Raw genomic sequence first — 21,432 nt, forward strand, 5'->3', positions numbered from 1 at the left:
CAGTGCTATTCAATTTATGACAGCTTTATTTTTTTAATATGTTTTTCAGACCAATATACTTTTAGAAATCAGCCCTTTCTGCATGGTCACACCAGAGTTTTTGTCTGTGTTGGTCCTTATTTTTGTTACTTGCTTTAGAACTGTATGCACTTTACCTCTCATATTCAGCAGCAAAGTGCCTGTGCTCCCACTTTAAACATGGTTGAGTTGGATATTCCTAACTGGAATATTTACCTTGCCTGTATCTCCTTAGTATATAGCTTAGAAAGTGCACCTAGGACCTGAAAGTTGAATGTCACCTGTAGACCACAGCAGCTATGTTGCCACTACAATGACAATGCACATATAGTTTCAGGTCTCCTTGTGTAGCCCCATTGCTGCACTGAGCCCTGTTATACTAACCATTTTTGAAAGTTATAAACCTCCCTTTTAAATATGAGTAAGTCACCCCTATGTAAGCCATAAAAACCGCCTTTTTAAATAGAGGTAAGTCAGCCCTATGTGAGCCTTGTATCACACAAGGTAGGGTAGACAGTATTTAAATGTGGGACATGTAGAAAAAGGCTGTACAGTGACAAAGCCCTATTTTAACTCTGGTGGGTCTAGCTGTCCTATGTTAGAAACATATTGAGTATATATTAACATACTAAAACTGTTTCTTGGAAAGGAGACCTGCTAGAAAAAAATAGAACCACTATTTGTAATAGTTATTGTTAGAAGCGGCTGTCTCTAGTTGGCAGAGGTATACTCTTCTGACAAATAGGGACACACCTTTTCTAGTCAGGGCAAGGGGATCACACTCTTAGATAACCCCTGCTCACCCCCTTGGTAGCTTGGCAAAGCAGACAGGCTTATCTCAGAGGCAGTGCGTTAAGCATTTATGACCACATACAGTAATAAAGTGAATACACTACAAATGGACACGACACAGTAGTATTATAAAAATAAGGATGTTTATATAAGGCTTAGCACAAGACCAAATAACGACAAAAATATACCACAATCTTAATAAATACTCTTGGAAGGAAAAATAATAGTTCAAGTACGGTTTCTTCTTAGCACAAAAAGTCTTTAGTAACAAAAGCAACTCTTCTTCTTTAAAACACAGTTCTTGGAAACAATGTAACCCACACGGGAGTCACACGACGTCGAGGCAAAGTTAATCCAAAGGTTCGGCGTCGACCGCGAGGAGCGCTACGTCGAGCCCGGAGTCGCACAGACCCCCACAACACAGTACCTTGGAAAAGTGAAGCACTCGATGATCAGCGGCGTCGAGATGTCCGGCGTCGCGTCTTCGGCGTCGATCGGGCCTCGGAGTCGGAGCGATCTGCAGCGGCGTCGACCGAAGTCAGGCAGGAGCAGCGCTCACGAGATGAAGCAGGATACGGCGTCGTCGTTGATGTCAATGTTGCAAGAGTGAGCAGCACTCACGGCGTCGATAGGGCTCGGCGTCGATGCGATCAGCGGCGGCGTCGACACAGGGTCACTTGGAGCTGGAGCCGAACTCGCTACTCACTGGCATCGCTACTGGCGTCGATCAGGCCCGGCGGCCGGCGTCGAAGGTGCGGGACACTGGAGCCGTTACTCACGATGTCGAGCTGGATTCGGCGACGTCCGTCGACGTCGAGATTGCTGGATTCTTCAGAGGTGCTGGATTTTCAGGTTCCAGCAACAAGCACTTTCAGCAAATAAATGAAGTCCTTTGGCCCTGTGACTTCAACAGGAGGCTGGCTCTCTTCCAACCCTTGGAGATTTTCTTTAGCAAGTTTGAGAGTACACACTCAGTTCCTCTCTCCTGGTTCCTTGGCAAAAATAAAGAAGCAACTGCAGGATTCCCCCAACAAACAGCACTCTGTCAGAAGGGGTAGGCAGTCCTTGGATCAGCAGGCTTCTTTTCCTTGGTTCAGGTTTCCTTGTCAGAAGTGATCTAAAATCTTGGTTTAGGGGTCCTTCTCTTATACCCCTTTTTGGCTTTGATCCCTTTGTCCATGCAGGGGAATTTCCCCCCATCTCGGGTTTGTTGTGGGTGTTGCCAGGCCGAGGCACCTGGCCTATTCACTGTGCAGGGCAGAGTCTTCAGCCGCTCAGCAGGAGCGGAGCCAGCATTGTCACTGGCAGGGGCAGGGCCATCAGTTGCCCGGCAGGAGGGGGGCCAGGAAAGTCCCTGGCAGGCACAGAGTCATCAGTCGCCTGGCAGGGGGGCGGAGCCAGCATTGTATCAGGCAGGGCAGGCTATCAGGAGCTACTCTTCCCCTACTCTCAATGCAAATGCCCCACTCAACCCACACTGACTCATTCAGACCTCTGGAGCCACCCAGCTCCTGTCACACACACACCAGAACCAGCAGAGACCGGTAGACAGTTAGACAAGAAAATAGCTACTTTCTAAAAGTGCTATTTTCAAACACAGAGTCCAAAAACCATCCACCCAAACGGATGCGTTATTAAACCCTGAGTTCAGGGATACCAAACTCGACATTGCACCATGCTCCCCGAGCCCGCTAGGATCATAGCATTAATAATCCTGGCAGCCCATTCTAACTTATGGAGAGCAGGTTACCTTACAATAGTGAAAAACGAATATGGCTGTAATTCACTATTAGGACATGCCAACCTTGTCAGGCTTGTCCTACCTTATGCTTACAATGCACCCTGCCCTTGGGCCTACCATAGGGGTGACTAACATGAAGTTAAGGGAAGGTTTAGGGACTGGCAAGTAGGTGTACTTGCGCAGTCCGCGTGACAGTACCAGACTGCACGTAGGTCTAGCAATGGCAGACCTTCAGACATACTTTTACTAGGCCGCTCTTGTGGGTGGCACAACACGTGCTGCACGCCCACTAGCAGCATTTGGTTTTACAAGCCCTGGCACTCCTGGTGCACTCTACTAGGGACTGACAGTAAACCAAATAAGCCAAACATGGAATCCAATCGATACATCAATTTCACATAGGGAGCACTTGCACTGTGGCACTGATCAGCAGTGGCACAGTGCCCAAAGCATTATACCAGCAAAAACATCGTAAACAGAGGAGGCAAACAGAAGAAATGGAGGAGAGACTCATGCCAATGATATCAGGTCTAACACGTGTCCCCTCCAGCTGAAATGTGGGGAGAACTACCCTTACCCTAGGGAGTCCTCATCACTAAGGCGGAAAAATCTGGACAGACCATAAGCATTGGCGTGATCTGTGCCAGGGCGGTGTTCCACCGTGAAGTCCATCCCCTGTAGGGAAATGGACCACCTCAACAGCTTTGGATTCTCACCCCTCATCTGCATCAACCATCTGAGGGGCCTGTGGTCTGTCTGAACCCGGAAGTGAGTCCCAAACAGGTAGGGTCTTAGCTTCTTCAGTGCCCAGACCACAGCAAATGCTTCTGTCTCTATCGCACTCCACCTCTGTTCCCTGGGAAGTAACCTCCTACTGATGAAGGCTATAGGTACGTCTCGGTCCTCTTCATTCACCTGAGCTAGAACAGCCCCCACGCCATGCTCTGAAGCGTCCGTCTGGACAACAAATTCTTTAGAAAAGTCGGGTGCCTGGAGTATGGGTGCTGTGCACATTGCAGTTTTCAGGGTGTCAAAGGCCGTCTGACAGGCGTCAGTCCAGATCACAAGTCGTGGCTGCTTCCTGGAAGTCAGCAAAGTCAAGGGGTGCACAATGTTACCATAATCCTTGACGAACCTCCTGTAATAACCCCTGAGACCCAAGAAGGCTCTCACCTGAGTCTGGGTTTTGGGCGGTGCCCATGCCAGGATGGTATCAATCTTGGGTTGCAGGGGGGCCACCTTGCCACTCCCTACTTGGTGCCCCAAGTACACCACTGAACCCTGCCCAATCTAGCACTTACTGGCTTTGATTGTGAGGCCTGCTCTGCGCAGGGCCAACAACACTTCCTGGAGGTGGCGTAAGTGTTCCTCCCAGCTGGCGCTGAACACTGCGATGTCGTCCAGGTAGGCGGCACTGAAATCCTCCAGTCCAGCCAAGACCTGGTTGACCAACCTCTTGAAGGTGGCAGGGGCATTCTTCATCCCAAAGGGCATAACCCGGAACTGGTAGTGCCCATCTGGTGTGGAGAATGCTGACCTCTCTTTTGCCCCATCAGTCAAGGCGATCTGCCAGTACCCAGACGTTAGATCAAACGTACTAAGGTACGGGGCAGCCCCTAACCGATCTATGAGCTCATCAGCTCTGGGGATGGGGTGCGCGTCAGTCTTGGTGACTGAATTGAGTCCTCGGTAATCCACACAGAACCGAAGGTCCGGTGAAGCACCAGGCGCTGCAGCCTTCGGGACCAAGACCACTGGGCTGGCCCAAGGACTGCTAGAGGACTCAACCACCCCTAAGGCAAACATTTTGGAGACCTCCTCCTTGATGTATGCTCTGACCTTGTCAGTCACTCTGTAAGCCTTGTGCTTCACAGGAGTGCTGTCCCCAGTGTCCACATCATAGACACACCACTGAGTGACACCAGGAATCAAGGAAAACAGATCAGGGAATTGTCCCAACAATTGGCGACAATCCTGCTGCTGTTCAGGGGTCAGTGTGTCAGAGAGGACAACACCATCCACTGACCCATCTTGCTCTTTTGCATACAGGAGGTCAGGAAGAGGCTCACTCTCCTCCTCCATTCCAGCATCTGTAGCTAGGAGCATGCCCACTTCGGACCTTTCTAAGTGGGGCTTCAAACGGTTGACATGCAGGACCCGCAAGGGGTTCCTGGGAGACTTCAAGTCCACCATGTAGGTGACATCGCTCTTTTTCTCCACAACCTCAAATGGTCCAGTCCACCTGTCCTTGAGCGCACAAGGTTCCACAGGGGACATGACCCAAACTTTCTGTCCAGGCTGAAGCTCCACCAGAGTGGCATTCCGGTCGTACCACCGCTTCATCTCTTCCTGGCTGGCCTCCAGATTTGTCTGAGCAAGATCTCTGAAGCGCCTAGTCTGGTTCCTAAAGGCCAGCATGTAACTGTATACATCCTGGGGAGGTTTCCTGGGAGATTTATTTATTTATTTATTTCCACTTATATAGCGCATTATCACCCCAGGGTCTCTAAGCGCTTGTACAAAAGGAAACCAGTCCCACTAATAGCAGATGTCAGACTTACAGCACACCCCATGCTTCCCGGAAAAGTATTGTTTTTAACATTCGGCGAAAGAGCAAAAGATTGGGCTCCTTCCGAAGGTTGGTTGGAAGTTTATTCCATACTGCAGGAAGCAGAGTGGAAAAAGCACGTCCACCAACTGTGGATAGGCGAAAACGTGGGTTGGACAGAAGAGTGGCTTCAGAGGATCGTAATGCCCTGCCCGGGATGTATCCAGCCAGTCTGATTTTAATATAGCTGGGCGCATTACCGTGGAGTGCCTTGTGTGAGATACACAGACCTCTGAACAGTGCCCTCTGTCTGACAGGGAGAAAATGTAACTGATGCAGGAGAGGCGAAGCACGCGTTGTCCTAGGCTTCTTAAAAATCAATCTCGCTGCATCGTTCATGACCGTCTGCAGCCGCGTCAGTAATCGCTGGGGAAGCCCTATATACAGCGCATTGCCGTAGTCCAGGCGTCCCAAGATCATGGCAGACACAACGCTTCTTAAGGTGGAGAAAGACAGCAAATGAGAGATCTTGCGAATCTGTCTCAGAAGACCGACGCATGTTCCTACCACTACAGACACCTGTTTACTCATGGACAGCATATTGTCAATGTGGATTCCCAGGCTCTTCACCACGGTTGCTGGTTCTGGTGTCTTGCCCAACTCCCTGGGCCAAAAACCGTCATTCCACGGACTGCCCTGGATGGCTAAGGGCAGCACCTCGGTTTTGTCCGGATTGATTTTTAGGGAGTTGGCAGTCATCCAATTTACCGTGAACCTTAGGATATTATGCAACCTGGTTTGAGCGCCAGGAGAATCTTCAATTTGGATAATGATCTGCGTATCGTCAGCATAGTTAAAAATCTGACAATCTATCTGATTAAGAGCTGAAATTAGTGGCTGCAGGTAGATGATAAAAAGGAGTGGTGAGAGGGCAGAGCCTTGTGGCACTCCACAGGTAATGGCCGCTGTTGTTGAGACTAGGTCGGACAGCTGCACCTTCTGTGATCTATCCTGCAGAAAGGAGGTGAGCCAACCTAGCACGTGCCCCCTGATGCCCACGTCTCTCAGACGCGACAGCAGTTGACTATGACACACCGTGTCAAAAGCCGCGGAGAGATCGAGTAACACAAGGGCACCAGGGATCCTCTTTTCAGCTCTGCACCTTAATTCGTCTAAAATAGACACCATCACCAACTCCTTGCTGTGATGCACCCGAAAGCCAGCCTGATTTTGCTCTAGCAGATCATTTGTCTCCAAATGCTTAGTGAGATTGCTCCCAGCCTTCTTTGACCAGACTCAAAGGTCCTCTTACCGGGTGTCCATACAAAAGCTCAAAGGGGCTGAACCCTAGAGACTTCTGTGGCACCTCACGGTAAGCAAACAGCAGGCATGGCAAGAGGACATCCCATTTACGCCTCATTGGTTCTTCAAGACCCATAATCATGCCTTTTTGGGTACGGTTGAATCTTTCAACCAACTCATTACCTTGAGGGTGGTAAGGAGTGGTGAACTTGTAGGTTACCCCACACTCCTTCCACAGAGACTTCATATAGTTGGAAATGAAGTTGGTGCCCCGGTCTGACACCACCTCTCTGGGGAACCCCATTCGGGAGAAAACACCCATCAGTGCCCGTCCCACCACGGGGCCGTCACTGTTCTGAGAGGGATGGCTTCCGGGTACCGTGTGGCATGGTCCACCAAGACCAGGATGAACCTGTTGCCCAGGGCTGTCTTGGGGTCCAGGGGCCCAACAATGTCAATCCCCACCCGGTCAAAAGGGGGTACTGACCACGGGAAAAGGTTGGAGGGGAGCCTTCTGCTTCCGCCCGCTTTTCCCACTTGCCTGGCAAGTTTGACAGGTCTTGCAATGGATATCTGTATCCCTTCTCATCTGAGGCCAATAAAAATGGGTGACAAGCCTGTCATAGGTCTTGTCCTGCCCCAGATGTCCAGCTAACGGAACGTCATGAGCCAACCCCAGTAGGAAGGCTCTGAAGCGCTGGGGTACCACCAGCACACGGGCTGACCCAGGCTCAGCAGCCTTAGGCTCGCTATACAGGAGATCGTTCTCCCAGTAGACCAAATGTGACCCTGACTGATCACCTGTTGTCTGGGCTGAGGCCTGCTGCCTCATACCCACAAGAGAAGGGCACACTTTCTGTTCTGCACAAAATTCTTCCCTGGAGGGACCACCATCCTGCTGCCAGTGGGTCAGCTCGGGCAGGTCTCCCAGTTCAGCAAAGTGTTCACCTGTGGGTTCCAGGGCATACCCCTCAAGGTCAGCCTCCTCCTGGACCACGGGAACTACGGGGGACGGTTTCCCGCGCCCCCTGCCTCTTCTCTTCACAGCTGGGTCCTGGGCCATACTTTCAGGCTCCAGAACCCCATCAACACCCTTACTTGCTGTCATGGATCGAGTGGTTGCACACACCCACTCTGGCACACCCAACATTTTCAAATGTGTCTCCCTCTCCACCTTAGCCCAAGGGGAGTCTTCCAAATCATTGCCCAGGAGACAATCAACAGGCATGGCGGGCCTTACAGCAACCTGAAGAGTACCTGAAACTCCCCCCCATTCAAAGGAAACCTGAGCTACCTCACACTCTCTCTGGGACTTGTCAGCAGCTATCACAGGGTAGAATGCGTGGGGAACAACCTGCTCTCTGGACACCAAGTGACACTTGACAGCTGTCACACTCGCTCCGGTGTCTCTGAGAGCTTCCACTCTATGGCCATTAATGGTCACCCACTGCCTATATTTCTTAGTGTTACTAGGCAGAGGGGGTGGAGGGACCATTTCCATGTCTCCTAAAGAGACCAGGGACATCTCTGCGGGACCCTCCCCACCATGGGCAACCATCTCCTCCCCTCCCAGGGCTACACTCGCCAACTGACGGGGGGCTGCACGTGGTGGTGCACTTGAGTTCTTCAAGGGACACTGGGGATCATAAAAACGGTGTCCCACCTGTTTACAAGCGAAGCAGGTCATTGGGCCCCTATGACCAGGTTTACCTGTCGGGGCCTCTGATTTCTTCACAGGGGGAGGCTGGGAACCCTTCCCTTGGTTCCCTTGGGGATTACTTTGGGGCCCTTTCTGGAACTCCCTCTGTTTACCGTTGTCCCCCCCACTATTCTGCTGGGGACCCTGCCCACCTTTGGCTGAGTCTCCCACTGGACCCTTGTGGACCCTGGTACTGACCCAGCGGTCCGCCTCCTCAGCAAGTTTTCTAGGGTTAGATATCTTGCTATCAATAAGGTGCTGGCGCAGCTCTGGAAAACAGTTATTAGACAAGTGCTCCCAAGCAAACAAATCATAAAGAGCATCATAACTTTCCACTTTGCTGCCCTTTACCCAACCATCCATGGCTCTGCAAAAAAATGACACATATTCAACCCACGTAGTACCAGGCAATTTCTTACATTCTCTAAAGGCCTGTCTGTACTTTTCTGGGGTTAGGCCATACCTTAACATTAAAGCATCTTTCATATGAGCATAAGACATCCTATCCTCAACAGGCATGTCTAACAGGGTATCTCGTCCCTCATTCACAAAGCGACCCCACAACCCCGCTCCCCAATCCTTCTCAGGGACCCGGTGGGCCAACAATGCTAACTCATATGCTTTAAACCATTGACCAATATCTTCATTCTTCTGAAAATCTTTGATCACATCTTTAGGAAAATAAAACCTACTTTCTACAGGCACAGATGGGATGCTGCCACCAGAGGGATTCAATTCTAAATTCTTAGCTTTGAGCTCCATGTCCCTCACCATTTTCTCACGCTCAAAAGCTAACTTTTCTCTTTCAAACTCCAACCTTTTGATCTCCATATCAGCTTCTCTCCTGCCTCTTGCATTCTCTATCTCCAACTTCCCATCTATCTTAAGTTTTGCCATCTCCATGTTGTATGCTCGCTCCTTCGCCCTTTCTTCTCTTTCTTCAGGAGAAAGACCTTTGGAGGAAACACTGCTGCCGGGAGGGGATGTGGGCCCATTCACTGGCACCTCCTCCTCCCCTTCCCCTGGCGGTACCACCACCGGATCTGAGGAATCTCTGGCCTCTAACCAGGCCTGCAATGCTTTGAGATATTCTGGTTTGTTTTTGCAGCCTGTGGTAGGAACTTTAAATTGCTTGCAAAAGGATTTCAGATCCTGTAACTTGTAATCCTTTATCTTACTCCTATCAAACTCCTCCACAACAACAGGGGTGGTGACTCCGGCATCACTCATGGTCAAAACTGGCAGTTTCAAAAATCAAGCTTCAGGAAAGCGGAGAACAAAAATAGAATCCTACCAAAACAGATTGTGGCTGCGCTATGGTCTGCTTTCACTATGTAGCGCACACTAATTGTGGTGTTGGGTTCAAATCAGGCCTACATGCGCTGCTAAACTCTCGAACACCTTAGTATAGAAGTTGGCACGGACACTGGAAAAGGTAAAAGACAAGTTTATTAAGACCCCATGGGGTGGTGATACATTCCTACAGCACCCTTCGGCAATGTAAGAAGTAGCACACCGAACATTGGTGCGCGACCTCTTTTATACAGTTTAATAGTAATAAAAAGATAGGCGGTTACAAGTTACACATTTTAGGTACATATAAGGTCATTTTTGGAACACAGCCAACGTGTGGGAGGAGTTTCAACAGCACTGGTCAGTTAGTGTGAACATTCCTAAAGAGTGACCAATTGGTGCGTAATGCGCATGTGCGCTTGACCAGTACTAAAAATAGCCTGTTGCCGAGCAGACTAGTGACCATGGGTATCGAGAAAGGACGAAAGGGCACACTGACCACGAGGCAGCGTGTTCATAGGAAACGGAAGTCAGAGGGATTCAAAATGGCCCCCGTTCGTTTTGGTCAAGTTAACAGAAAAGACCGTGTAGCTGTGCTAAACGCTAACTCAGGAGCTGCCAAAACACGACAGACGGCCCTTTTAGCGTTTAGCAAAAGCTACCTCATAGTGGACATAGTCAGAATGTTCATCCTCAATGTTAATAGCCATTATTTTCAATACTTCATCATTGATCAGTTTCTCTTGCTTAACAATAGCTCGTTTGGACGGAATACAGGCTGTGATACATACAGAACATAATGTAGGGCCACATTGAATACATAGACAAAGAAAAAATAGTACTCCAATAAAAACACAGAGAATCGTTAATAATTTCCAACCCCAAGTACTGAGCAGGGTCCAGAACCAACCAGAAAAGGTCCATGTTCCATTTTCTGGGTGGATCTCAGCAGCTATCTTATGTAATTTTGTAATTGAATCATATACAGAAGGTGAGTTATCTGGTACGTACACGCAACAACTACTTCCGATGACGCGGCATGCTCCACCCCTATCAGCCAGTATCACATCTAGAACCATTCGATTCTGGAGCGCTACAATTCTGGTAATTTGTAATTCTTCAGTAATATTCCCTAAAGCAGAGGCAGTTTCATTGGCGACGGCTTCCACCACACGTGTAAGCCGCCTTATCTTCCTGCTATTCAGTGCAGCTCCTACAAATGAAAATAACCCCAAATTAAAATCTACATATTGTTGTAAAGTGGTATCAGTCTGGTCTATTTCATCAAGATCTATTGTTCGTTTCACTCTATTCAATATGAAATCATGGTACAAAACATAATCATTGTGATACATGGGAGGAGCAATAAACACAGGTGGTAATACAAACGCTATATAACACGTTCCCAACCATCCCAATGGTAGACAATGGTATCCCTTATTTCCACAAATGAAATATGTGTTATGTGAAGCTACAAATGCAATTCCAGTCGGTGTATCAAAGGTAAGCGTAATATTACATTCACTGCGGCCTACAGGGATTGTACCTTTATTTCTAATACACAAATCTGCTTTTGTATCGATAACGGTTATTATATGCATGCTCGTCACATTTATAAGTCTTTGATTCGTATATACACGAGGTGTAGAAACATTGTCCGGACGATATTCTTCCCATTCGAATTTAGTTCCTTCAGCGTGTGGATAGCCATCTTTATCGTTATAGCATATTTTATTCAATCGAAAAAGTAGTCCACCTTTCGTTGGCCATCGTAGAGTAAAAAGAAGAGTGTACCAAGCATGACAAGAACCATTATGAGAAAACGGGAGAGGAATGAGTGGTGTTCCTCCTTTCTTCTGATGTCCGGGCAACATTCCACACACCCAACAATTGGACGTATTGGTCATATTATGAGTATGATGCAAAATCTTAATAAAGCTGTTGTTCAAATAAGTCTGCCTATGTCTTTCTTCGTGAAAAGGCAGAGTGAAATGAAAATGTTCAGACGGGCTTGGAGTGGTGGGCAGTAAATGTTCTCGTACAGGAAACAACAGTTCTATAGTCCAAGCTAATACTGCGATCACCACTACAGTCAAAACAAACAAAACAGCACCAAGAATTCTCCTCTTTCGTGTCGAAGGAGAGGCCATAGTTCATAAAACAATACTTCTTCAAAAACAACACTACGCGGGAAAAAATAAAACGATGGTTCTGAACCGAGGCTGCCGTTGATTTGTTCTCCGGGATTCAAGACGGGTGTCGCTACACTGGGCAGAACTGATCCCCCCCCCTTGATATTCCCGGCTTCCGTTTCACAAACCTCAGAGCGGTCACCAACCAGTTTCAAAAAGAGCACAAGAGAAATCTTATTTCCTGGGGCGTAGATTATATTTCACTTTATCAGAAACAACGTGGTCCGGGAAGGCTCCCTCCAAATCATCAGGCGTGACAGCTGGGCTCTTTTCTGTATCCAAAATCTTTCTGTAGTCAGATAGCACCACAGGGCTCACCAGATCCGGAGAGACACGTCGGCAGTGCGTTGAATGTATCCACCGTTTCTTATTGGTGACTCTCACGGCAGTTCGCGTAGCCAGCAGCACTTGCTCAGGGCCATGCCATCTCGGTTCCAAACTGCTGGATCGCTCAAAGACTTTGACCATCACGTGGTCCCCAGGGCGGAGATCGTGAGCCTCACCAGCAGATTTATCAGGGAGCGCCTCTCGAACCTGTTGATGAATAGAAAGCAAATCATTTGTTAATCGTGCCAGATAATCGTTCATCATTATACAAGGCATATCATGTATCAAACGAGGTTTTGGAACTCCCCAGATATTCATAGGCCTTCCAAACACCACTTCATAGGGTGTGAGGCCAGACCGAGAATGGGGCACTGATCGAATGGACAGCAATGCCAGAGGCAAAGCATCCGGCCATTTCAGAGATGTCGATGCCACTATCTTTGCTAGCTTCAGCTTCAGAGTTGCATTGTATCGTTCTACTAAACCTGCTGATTGCGGATGAAAGACAGCATGGAATCGTTGTTTGATTCCCAATCCTTTCAGGACATATTCCACTACTTTTCCAATGAAATGAGGGCCATTATCACTCCACATAAGTTTACAAACACCGTAGCGCGGGAAGTACTCCTTGAGTAGCACCTTAGCTGTTGTCAATGCTGTATTGTCTTTCGTAGGGTAAGCCTCAATCCATTTGCTGAAGGCACACACCACTACTAGGACATACTTGAGATTATTACAGCGTTCCAGCTGGATGTAATCCATTTGTAGTACTTCGAATGGTGCAGTAGGTGGAACAAACCCACCTTTAGGAGTATGAGTCCCTTGTCCAGGATTGTGCTGCAAACATATCAGACAGGTCTGTACTACTCTCTTAGCAGTGCTAGCAATGTCAGCATTTTCCCAAACTCGTGTAAGCAATTTAGTAATTGCAAGAGCTCCAATGTGTGCCAGTCCATGTGTCATTTGCACCATTGTTTGTAAATAGGCCATGGGTAGTTTCCATCTCTCCATATCTTTACTACGCCAGCAACCCTCATCATCCAGTACTCCCTCGGTGGCCCATTTCACAAGTTCTGCCTCTGATGCTGACTTCTGTATATCGAGTATTTCTTCTCTAGCATCATGCCACCGCTCAGCTTGTGACTTCACCACATACATGGGGAAATTATTGTGCAGCATAGCGGTCTCTCTCGCAATGCGGTCTGCAAAAGCATTGCCCTGTCCTATTTTGTCCGTCACCTTTTTATGTGCACTGCACTTGATTATTGCAACTTTCTTTGGGCATAACAGTGCATTCAGGAGATCGCGTACCAATTCTCCATGCATGATGTGTACTCCGTGTGAAGTCAGGAATCCTCGTTCCTTCCAAAGTAGGCCAAAATCATGCACTACTCCAAAAGCGTAACGACTATCCGTGTAAATGTTCACACATAGTCCAGCACTTAACTCACATGCCTTCGTTAAGGCTATTAACTCAGCCGCTTGAGCTGATTTTTGGGGTATCCGTGCTGCTTCTACCACAGTCTTAAGTGTCGTGATCGCATAAGCTGCGGAAGTCGTACCATCTGGTAACCTCACACATGACCCATCAACCCACAGTTCCCCATCTACATCTGGAAATGGCGTATCCTGTAAATCGATACGACCCTTTGTCTGTTCCTCAGTCAGAAAAACACAATCATGTTGTTCTTCCTTCTGGGTCTCAGCAACAGGATCCGGCAATAAAGTAGCAGGATTTAGTGTTGCACATCGTTTTAGTGTGATGTGCGGCGCCAACAACGTTAGCTCATATCCTGTCAGACGGGCACTAGTTAGATGCTGTGTTTTCGTTTGATTCAGTAACGCATCTACCGCATGGGGGACTAGCACCAACAATTTGTGTGACAAAACTATTCCCTCACTTTGTCGTATCGCTACTGCTGTTGCTGCAACTGCTCGAAAACATCCAGGCAATCCTCGGGCCACAGGGTCGAGTACCGCCGAGAAGTATGCACAAGGCCTTTGTTTGTCTCCGTGTGTCTGCACTAACATTGACAATGCGCACCCATCCTTCTCGTGTACATATAATGTAAAGATCTTCGTGTAATCAGGTGTACCCAACACTGGTGCAGAACAAAGAGCTTGTCTCAATTGCTCAAAAGCATTCTGACATTCATCCGTCCATTCAATGGAAATCAGTGTATCTTTAGACAACAATGCCAACAATGGTTTAACAATATGCGAAAAACCCAATATCCATTGCCTACAAAAAGACGTCAAACCTATAAAAGCGCGAACATCTTTCTGAGTGCGAGGGACTGGGGTATCTAATATTGCTTGAATTCGATCTGGTGTCAATGCACGGCCCTCCTTAGACAAAAGATGACCGAGGTAGGTCACCTTTGGTCTACAATATTGTAGCTTTTTCTTCGAAACTTTATGATTATGTTTGGCCAGGAAGGAAAGCAAGGAAAAGGTACTCTTTTCACATTGTTCTGGCGTGTCTGCAGCAAGTAAGATATCGTCTACATATTGAATGAGAACCACTCCCTCTTGTAAGTCAAAGGAATCAAGCTGTCTTTTTAATGCTTGACTATAAATGCTAGGACTTTCAGTATAGCCTTGAGGAACTCGACAGAATCTGTACGATTTATTATTTAATGTAAAGCCGAATAGATATCGACTGTCAGGATGTACAGGGATCGAAAAGAAGGCATTCTTCAAATCAATGACTGTAAAAGTAGTTGCCGTCGGTGGAACCAACGTAAGCAATGTGGTGATGTCAGACACCACCGGGTACTGAGGCACTACTATCTTGTTTATTTCCCTCAAATCAATAATGAAACGGTAAACCTTAGCATCTGTATCTCTCTTAAGGATCGGTAAAATTGGACTATTGCAAACATTGTAAGGAACTTCCTCGACTACTCCTGCCAAAATCAAATCATTTACAATGTGTATTAAAGCAAGTTCACCTTCTCTAGAAATCTTATATTGCGGGACACGTGGCAGAGATACTCCCTCCTTTACAGTAATACGCACTGGAGGAATTATCATTCGCCCTACATCCGTGTCAGAAGTGGCCCACAACGTTTTTGGTAAGGAGGCCAATACTTCAGATTCATGGAGAAAACACACTCGCTCAAAGTCTGGGTAATTCTCATTCAACACAACTCGCACTCCTTCTGGGGCACAGCGAATAGTAGCTCGAAAGTGTTTTAACATATCGAGTCCAATAATATTATCTGGTGTATTTGGAGACAACAAAAAGGGACAAGGGGCAGCAAATTTATCGACATGAAATGCAACTGGTTGAGACAATGGGCTAGAAGTAGGTGTTCCATCGAACCCTATTGCTGTAATTACCTCGCCAGACAGGGGAGCCCTTGGAACCAAGTATTTGGACAAAGCGCTACGAGTAGCTCCTGTATCGACCAGAAATTGATCAGTGGAACCCAGAACATGTGCTTCTATGTATGGACCCCTCTGATCAACTGGTACCTCAACCGATTCCACACCCCATCCTACGCAATCCTATGCGTAATGCTCATCCCGTAGTTCAGCAGGACCACCCTCATTTATCTGATATTGATTGCGATTATCAAACGTATTATAATCTGACTGACCACGACCCCTCGCTCCATATCCCCCACGATCATTCGTGCCATAACCTCCTCTTGACCCTCCATAATAACTTCTAGACCTTCCACTTCCTCGCCCCCTCAAATTACGCTGCTCTCGAAACACCGGACAGTCTGCAATCCAATGCCCAAACTGTTTGCAGTATGCACATTGATTCACAGAAATGTCAGAACGAGGGGGAGGAGCATTACTGTACGATCCTCGTCCCCCTCTAGTGTTCCCTCTCGTAGCCTGAACCTGAGCTAACATTACCTTCGTTTTCAATTCCTTCGCCTTCTTTTCACTACTTTCTTTCGCCTCCAATTCCTGTCTTTCATAATATTGAGCCATAGTCAATAAAGAAACTGGGGTCGATGTGGTCCATGAACTTTCACTCGTTTTCAATCGTTTCGCAATCTCCGGTAGGAGATTAGCCACATACTTATCAACAAATAAATGCCTGCCAGTATCTTCTGTCAATAATTGACAAATGTAATCATGGAACGCTTCCTCGAAGCGAGAGAAAAAATCGGAAACTGATTCATCCGCTTTCTGCTTACAAGAGGCTAATATAGTCCAATCAATCTTTTTAGCGGGAGCAAGAGTCTTTAGTTTTGTTAGTATGGCCCCTGGAAGGTCTAATATTAATTGACACGGCTTACATGCTGGTTCTCTATCTAAATCAGCCTGAACAAGATCTTTCCAAGTGGCCCCGAGAGTCGTGAGGTCATCAAACCTACGAATCGCTCTCCACATGTCAGGGGGCAATATCAACCCGAAAAATAGATCAATATCAACTAACGTCATGATACACGAAGAAATTGCACTTTCAACATTTTCATAGAAAGCCGCAGGATTTTTACGGGGATCAGGTAACGCATTCTTCAGTGCCATAACATCTGCTCTATTCCAAGGCGTATAAACCCAGTTATATACAAAATACCCTTTCGCGTCTTTTGATCTCTTATCATCATCTGTGCCATCCCCTTTATGAGGGACATATAAAGGCGCAGCTTCTCGCATAGGTCTAACATTAATCGCAGCGATCTTATCTGTTTCAAAGATAGGGCATTCTTTGGATATCCCCGTCGCTCCGGACGTAGACGAATTCTTCGACTTTTCCAACTCCCGTAGTTGTGTCGCCTCATTACGCAGTTCAATCAAACGTTTGAAGAAGTCGTCCGCATCTGAAAGAACAAAAAGACCTTTACGAAAATTCTCACGACCCTTGGATATCTCCTTTGGTTCTAACTCGAGAGAATATTTTCTATACCGCTCAACAACTTCATCTCCAAAATGATCTAAAAAATACAGTCGTTCTTTATCAGGCCACTGTTCCATTTGTTCAGTAACGTCAGAAACAGTAACAGCATTAGTATTTAATTTTCGTGCAAATGAACGTAATTCCGCAGCTCGTTCCGCATGTAACCTGGTACGCTGTGTTCGATCACTATCCTCGTCCGAGTCCTCGTTCGGAGCCGTAGGTACGACATACGGAGGCGGACACCGATCTAGTAATGAAAAATCATCCGTTTCATTAGTAAGGACTGGATAAAAAGGACGCCTGATAGGGAATTGACCATTAACCTGTAAATTTCGTTCTCGTCTCTCCCTCTCTTTCTTTTCCTGTAATTCCTTCTCCTGTAGCTGTAAAGCTTTGTCACGTGCAGCCTTCCGCTGCACTTTCTCCGCCAAGGCTTCCTCACGCTTCGCTCGTTCACGCACCTCTTTCTCCCACATACGCACACAATCAAACATATCTTGTCTAGACCTTCGCTGAAACAAACACTGTTCTACATACTGTACCTTTCGAAGGTCAAACGACCCATATAGTGGCCACTGTAATTCACGATCAGTTTTAGTATACTTATGCCATAATGTACTATACATTATTGGTGGAATACCGAATTTTACATACATGTCACGATTTGGAGTCCCCTCTGGGGGAGCCGGCTGTTTTGCACTTAATCGATAATTGGTACCATTTTCAGAACAGCACATCCTACGGAGTGTGCTAAAAACAGGCATGTTTCAAAAAGTACCACAAAGCGTGATACTACAAAATGTCACCTAACACGGTGCACTGTTCAAATCAAATAAATCAGAGAAATATCCCTACATGCCTGCCTATGTGAGGTGCACTTCACATATTCAAATTCAAATTCAAAGATTCAAAACGTTAGCTAACAAATTCAAATTCAAAGTTTCAAAAAGCCACAGTAAGTGTCTGTAGACTACCTCACCACTTAAAAGCTTACCAAATATTTTCAAACGTCCAAAGTCCAACTGCCAAGTTCTTTGGTCAAATCAGCCAAAACGGCACATCACGACAATCCAAGATCAGAATCTCAGTCGAGGACCGGCGCCACCTGGAAGGTCAGATCGGAAGGAAGGGAAAACACACCGTGGGTGCCGAGACTCGGGTCACTCAATGGCAGCGATCGCGTCCATGGCGAGTTTCCTAACCTTCGTCACGACCTCTCCTTCGGGCATCCGAGTCGCCGATGAGTCCCTTCGTGGTCGCCAATTGTGGTGTTGGGTTCAAATCAGGCCTACATGCGCTGCTAAACTCTCGAACACCTTAGTATAGAAGTTGGCACGGACACTGGAAAAGGTAAAAGACAAGTTTATTAAGACCCCATGGGGTGGTGATACATTCCTACAGCACCCTTCGGCAATGTAAGAAGTAGCACACCGAACATTGGTGCGCGACCTCTTTTATACAGTTTAATAGTAATAAAAAGATAGGCGGTTACAAGTTACACATTTTAGGTACATATAAGGTCATTTTTGGAACACAGCCAACGTGTGGGAGGAGTTTCAACAGCACTGGTCAGTTAGTGTGAACATTCCTAAAGAGTGACCAATTGGTGCGTAATGCGCATGTGCGCTTGACCAGTACTAAAAATAGCCTGTTGCCGAGCAGACTAGTGACCATGGGTATCGAGAAAGGACGAAAGGGCACACTGACCACGAGGCAGCGTGTTCATAGGAAACGGAAGTCAGAGGGATTCAAAATGGCCCCCGTTCGTTTTGGTCAAGTTAACAGAAAAGACCGTGTAGCTGTGCTAAACGCTAACTCAGGAGCTGCCAAAACACGACATAATCACTGCACATGGGTCATAAATGCAAAGTTCAAATCCTCACCGCTGACCCACCAATGTTAGAATCGGCTGTCTCTAGTTGGCAGAGGTATACTCTTCTGACAAATAGGGACACACCTTTTCTAGCCAGGGCAAGGGGATCACACTCTTAGATAACCCCTGCTCACCCCCTTGGTAGCTTGGCAAAGCAGACAGGCTTATCTCAGAGGCAGTGCGTTAAGCATTTATGACCACATACAGTAATAAAGTGAATACACTACAAATGGACACGATACAGTAGTATTATAAAAATAAGGATGTTTATATAAGGCTTAGCACAAGTCCAAATAACGACAAAAATATACCACAATCTTAATAAATACTCTTGGAAGGAAAAATAATAGTTCAAGTACGGTTTCTTCTTAGCACAAAAAGTCTTTAGTAACAAAAACAACTCTTCTTCTTTAAAACACAGTTCTTGGCAACAATGTAACCCACACGGGAGTCACACGACGTCGAGGCAAAGTTAATCCAAAGGTTCGGCGTCGACCGCGAGGAGCGCTACGTCAAGCCCGGAGTCGCACAGACCCCCACAACACAGTACCTTGGAAAAGTGAAGCACTCGATGATCAGCGGCGTCAAGATGTCCGGCGTCGCGTCTTTGGCGTAGATCGGGCCTCGGAGTCGGGTCGATCTGCAGCGGCGTCGACTGAAGTCAGGCAGGAGCAGTGCTCACGAGATGAAGCAGGATACGGCGTCGTCGTCGATGTAGATGTTGCAAGAGTGAGCAGCGCTCACGGCGTCGATAGGGCTCGGCGTCGATGCGATCAGCGGCGGCGTCGACACAGGGTCACTTGGAGCTGGAGCCGAACTCGCTACTCACTGGCGTCGCTACTGGCATCGATCGGGCCCGGCGTCCGGCGTCGAAGGTGCGGGACACTGGAGCCGTTACTCACGATGTCGAGCTGGATTCTGCGACGTCCGTCGCCGTCGAGATTGCTGGATTCTTCAGAGGTGCTGGATTTTCAGGTTCCAGCAACAAGCACTTTCAGCAAATAAATGAAGTCCTTTGGCCCTGTGACTTCAACAGGAGGCTGGCACTCTTCCAATCCTTGGAGATTTTCTTTAGCAAGTTTGAGAGTACAGACTCAGTTCCTCTCTCCTGGTTCCTTGGCAAAAATAAAGAAGCAACTGCAGGATTCCCCCAACAAACAGCACTCTGGCAGAAGGGGTAGGCAGTCCTTGGATCATTAGGCTTCTTGTCCTTGGTTCAGGTTTCCTTGTCAGAAGTGATCTAAAATCTTGGTTCAGGGGTCCTTCTCTTATACCCCTTTTTGGCTTTGATCCCTTTGTCCATGCAGGGGAATTTCCCCCCATCTCGGGTTTGTTGTGGGTGTTGCCAGGCCGAGGCACCTGGCCTATTCACTGTGCAGGGCAGAGTCTTCAGCCGCCCAGCAGGAGCGGAGCCAGCATTGTCACTGGCTGGGGCAGGGCCATCAGTTGCCCGGCAGGAGGGGGGCCAGGAAAGTCCCTGCCAGGCACAGAGTCATCAGTCGCCTGGCAGGGGGGCAGAGCCAGCATTGTATCAGGCAGGGCAGGCTATCAGGAGCTACTCTTACCCTACTCTCAATGCAAATGCCCCACTCACCCCACACTGACTCATTCAGACCTCTGGAGCCACCCAGCTCCTGTCACACACACACCAGAACCAGCAGAGACCGGTAGACAGTTAGACAAGAAAATAGCTACTTTCTAAAAGTGTTATTTTCAAACACAGAGTCCAAAAACCATCCACCCAAACGGATGCGTTATTAAACCCTGAGTTCAGGGATACCAAACTCGACATTGCACCATGCTCCCCGAGCCCGCTAGGATCATAGCATTAATAATCCTGGCAGCCCATTCTAACTTATGGAGAGCAGGTTACCTTACAATAGTGAAATGGCTGTAATTCACTATTAGGACATGCCAACCTTGTCAGGCTTGTCCTACCTTATGCTTACAATGCACCCTGACCTTGGGCCTACCATAGGGGTGACTAACATGAAGTTAAGGGAAGGTTTAGGGACTGGCAAGTAGGTGTACTTGCGCAGTCTGCGTGACAGTACCAGACTGCACGTAGGTCTAGCAATGGCAGACCTTCAGACATACTTTTACTAGGCCGCTCTTGTGGGTGGCACAAGCCCACTAGCAGCATTTGTATTTACAAGCCCTGGCACTCCTGGTGCACTCTACTAGGGACTGACAGTAAACCAAATAAGCCAAACATGGAATCCAATCAATACATCAATTTCACATAGGGAACACTTGCACTGTGGCACTGATCAGCAGTGGCACAGTGCCCAAAGCATTATACCAGCAAAAACATCGTAAACAGAGGAGGCAAACAGAAAAAATGGAGGAGAGACTCATGCCAATGATGTCAGGTCTAACAGTTATCAAAATCCCAATTCAATGATGAAGTCAGAGTTTTATTGAATATTAAGAAAAATACTTTTTAGAATGTTACCCAATACCTGCCTGAGCTATCAGAAGGCTACTTAGCAATGGCTTCTACCAGCTGCTCTCAACTAGTGCCCAGCCTTGAACCGAGTGAACATAGTAAGAAATGACTCCCAGGAACAAACAGGCTGAACTGAATGGGGATAGAGGATTCCTCGAAAATACACAAAACACGCAGGGTGGTATCTGTGGGCATCTTCTTTGACAGTAGAGTGTCAATTCCTAGTAGACAGGCCTGTTGAGCCACATGACACACTTGAAAGGGAGACAATAGGATGTCAAGACAATCCTTGTGGATCCTCTGTCTGGTGGCTGAAGGACCCTGCTTTTTTCTT

This window comes from Lissotriton helveticus, chromosome 5_1 (genome assembly GCF_964261635.1).
Source record: "Lissotriton helveticus chromosome 5_1, aLisHel1.1, whole genome shotgun sequence".
Classification (NCBI taxonomy): Eukaryota; Metazoa; Chordata; class Amphibia; order Caudata; family Salamandridae; genus Lissotriton; species Lissotriton helveticus.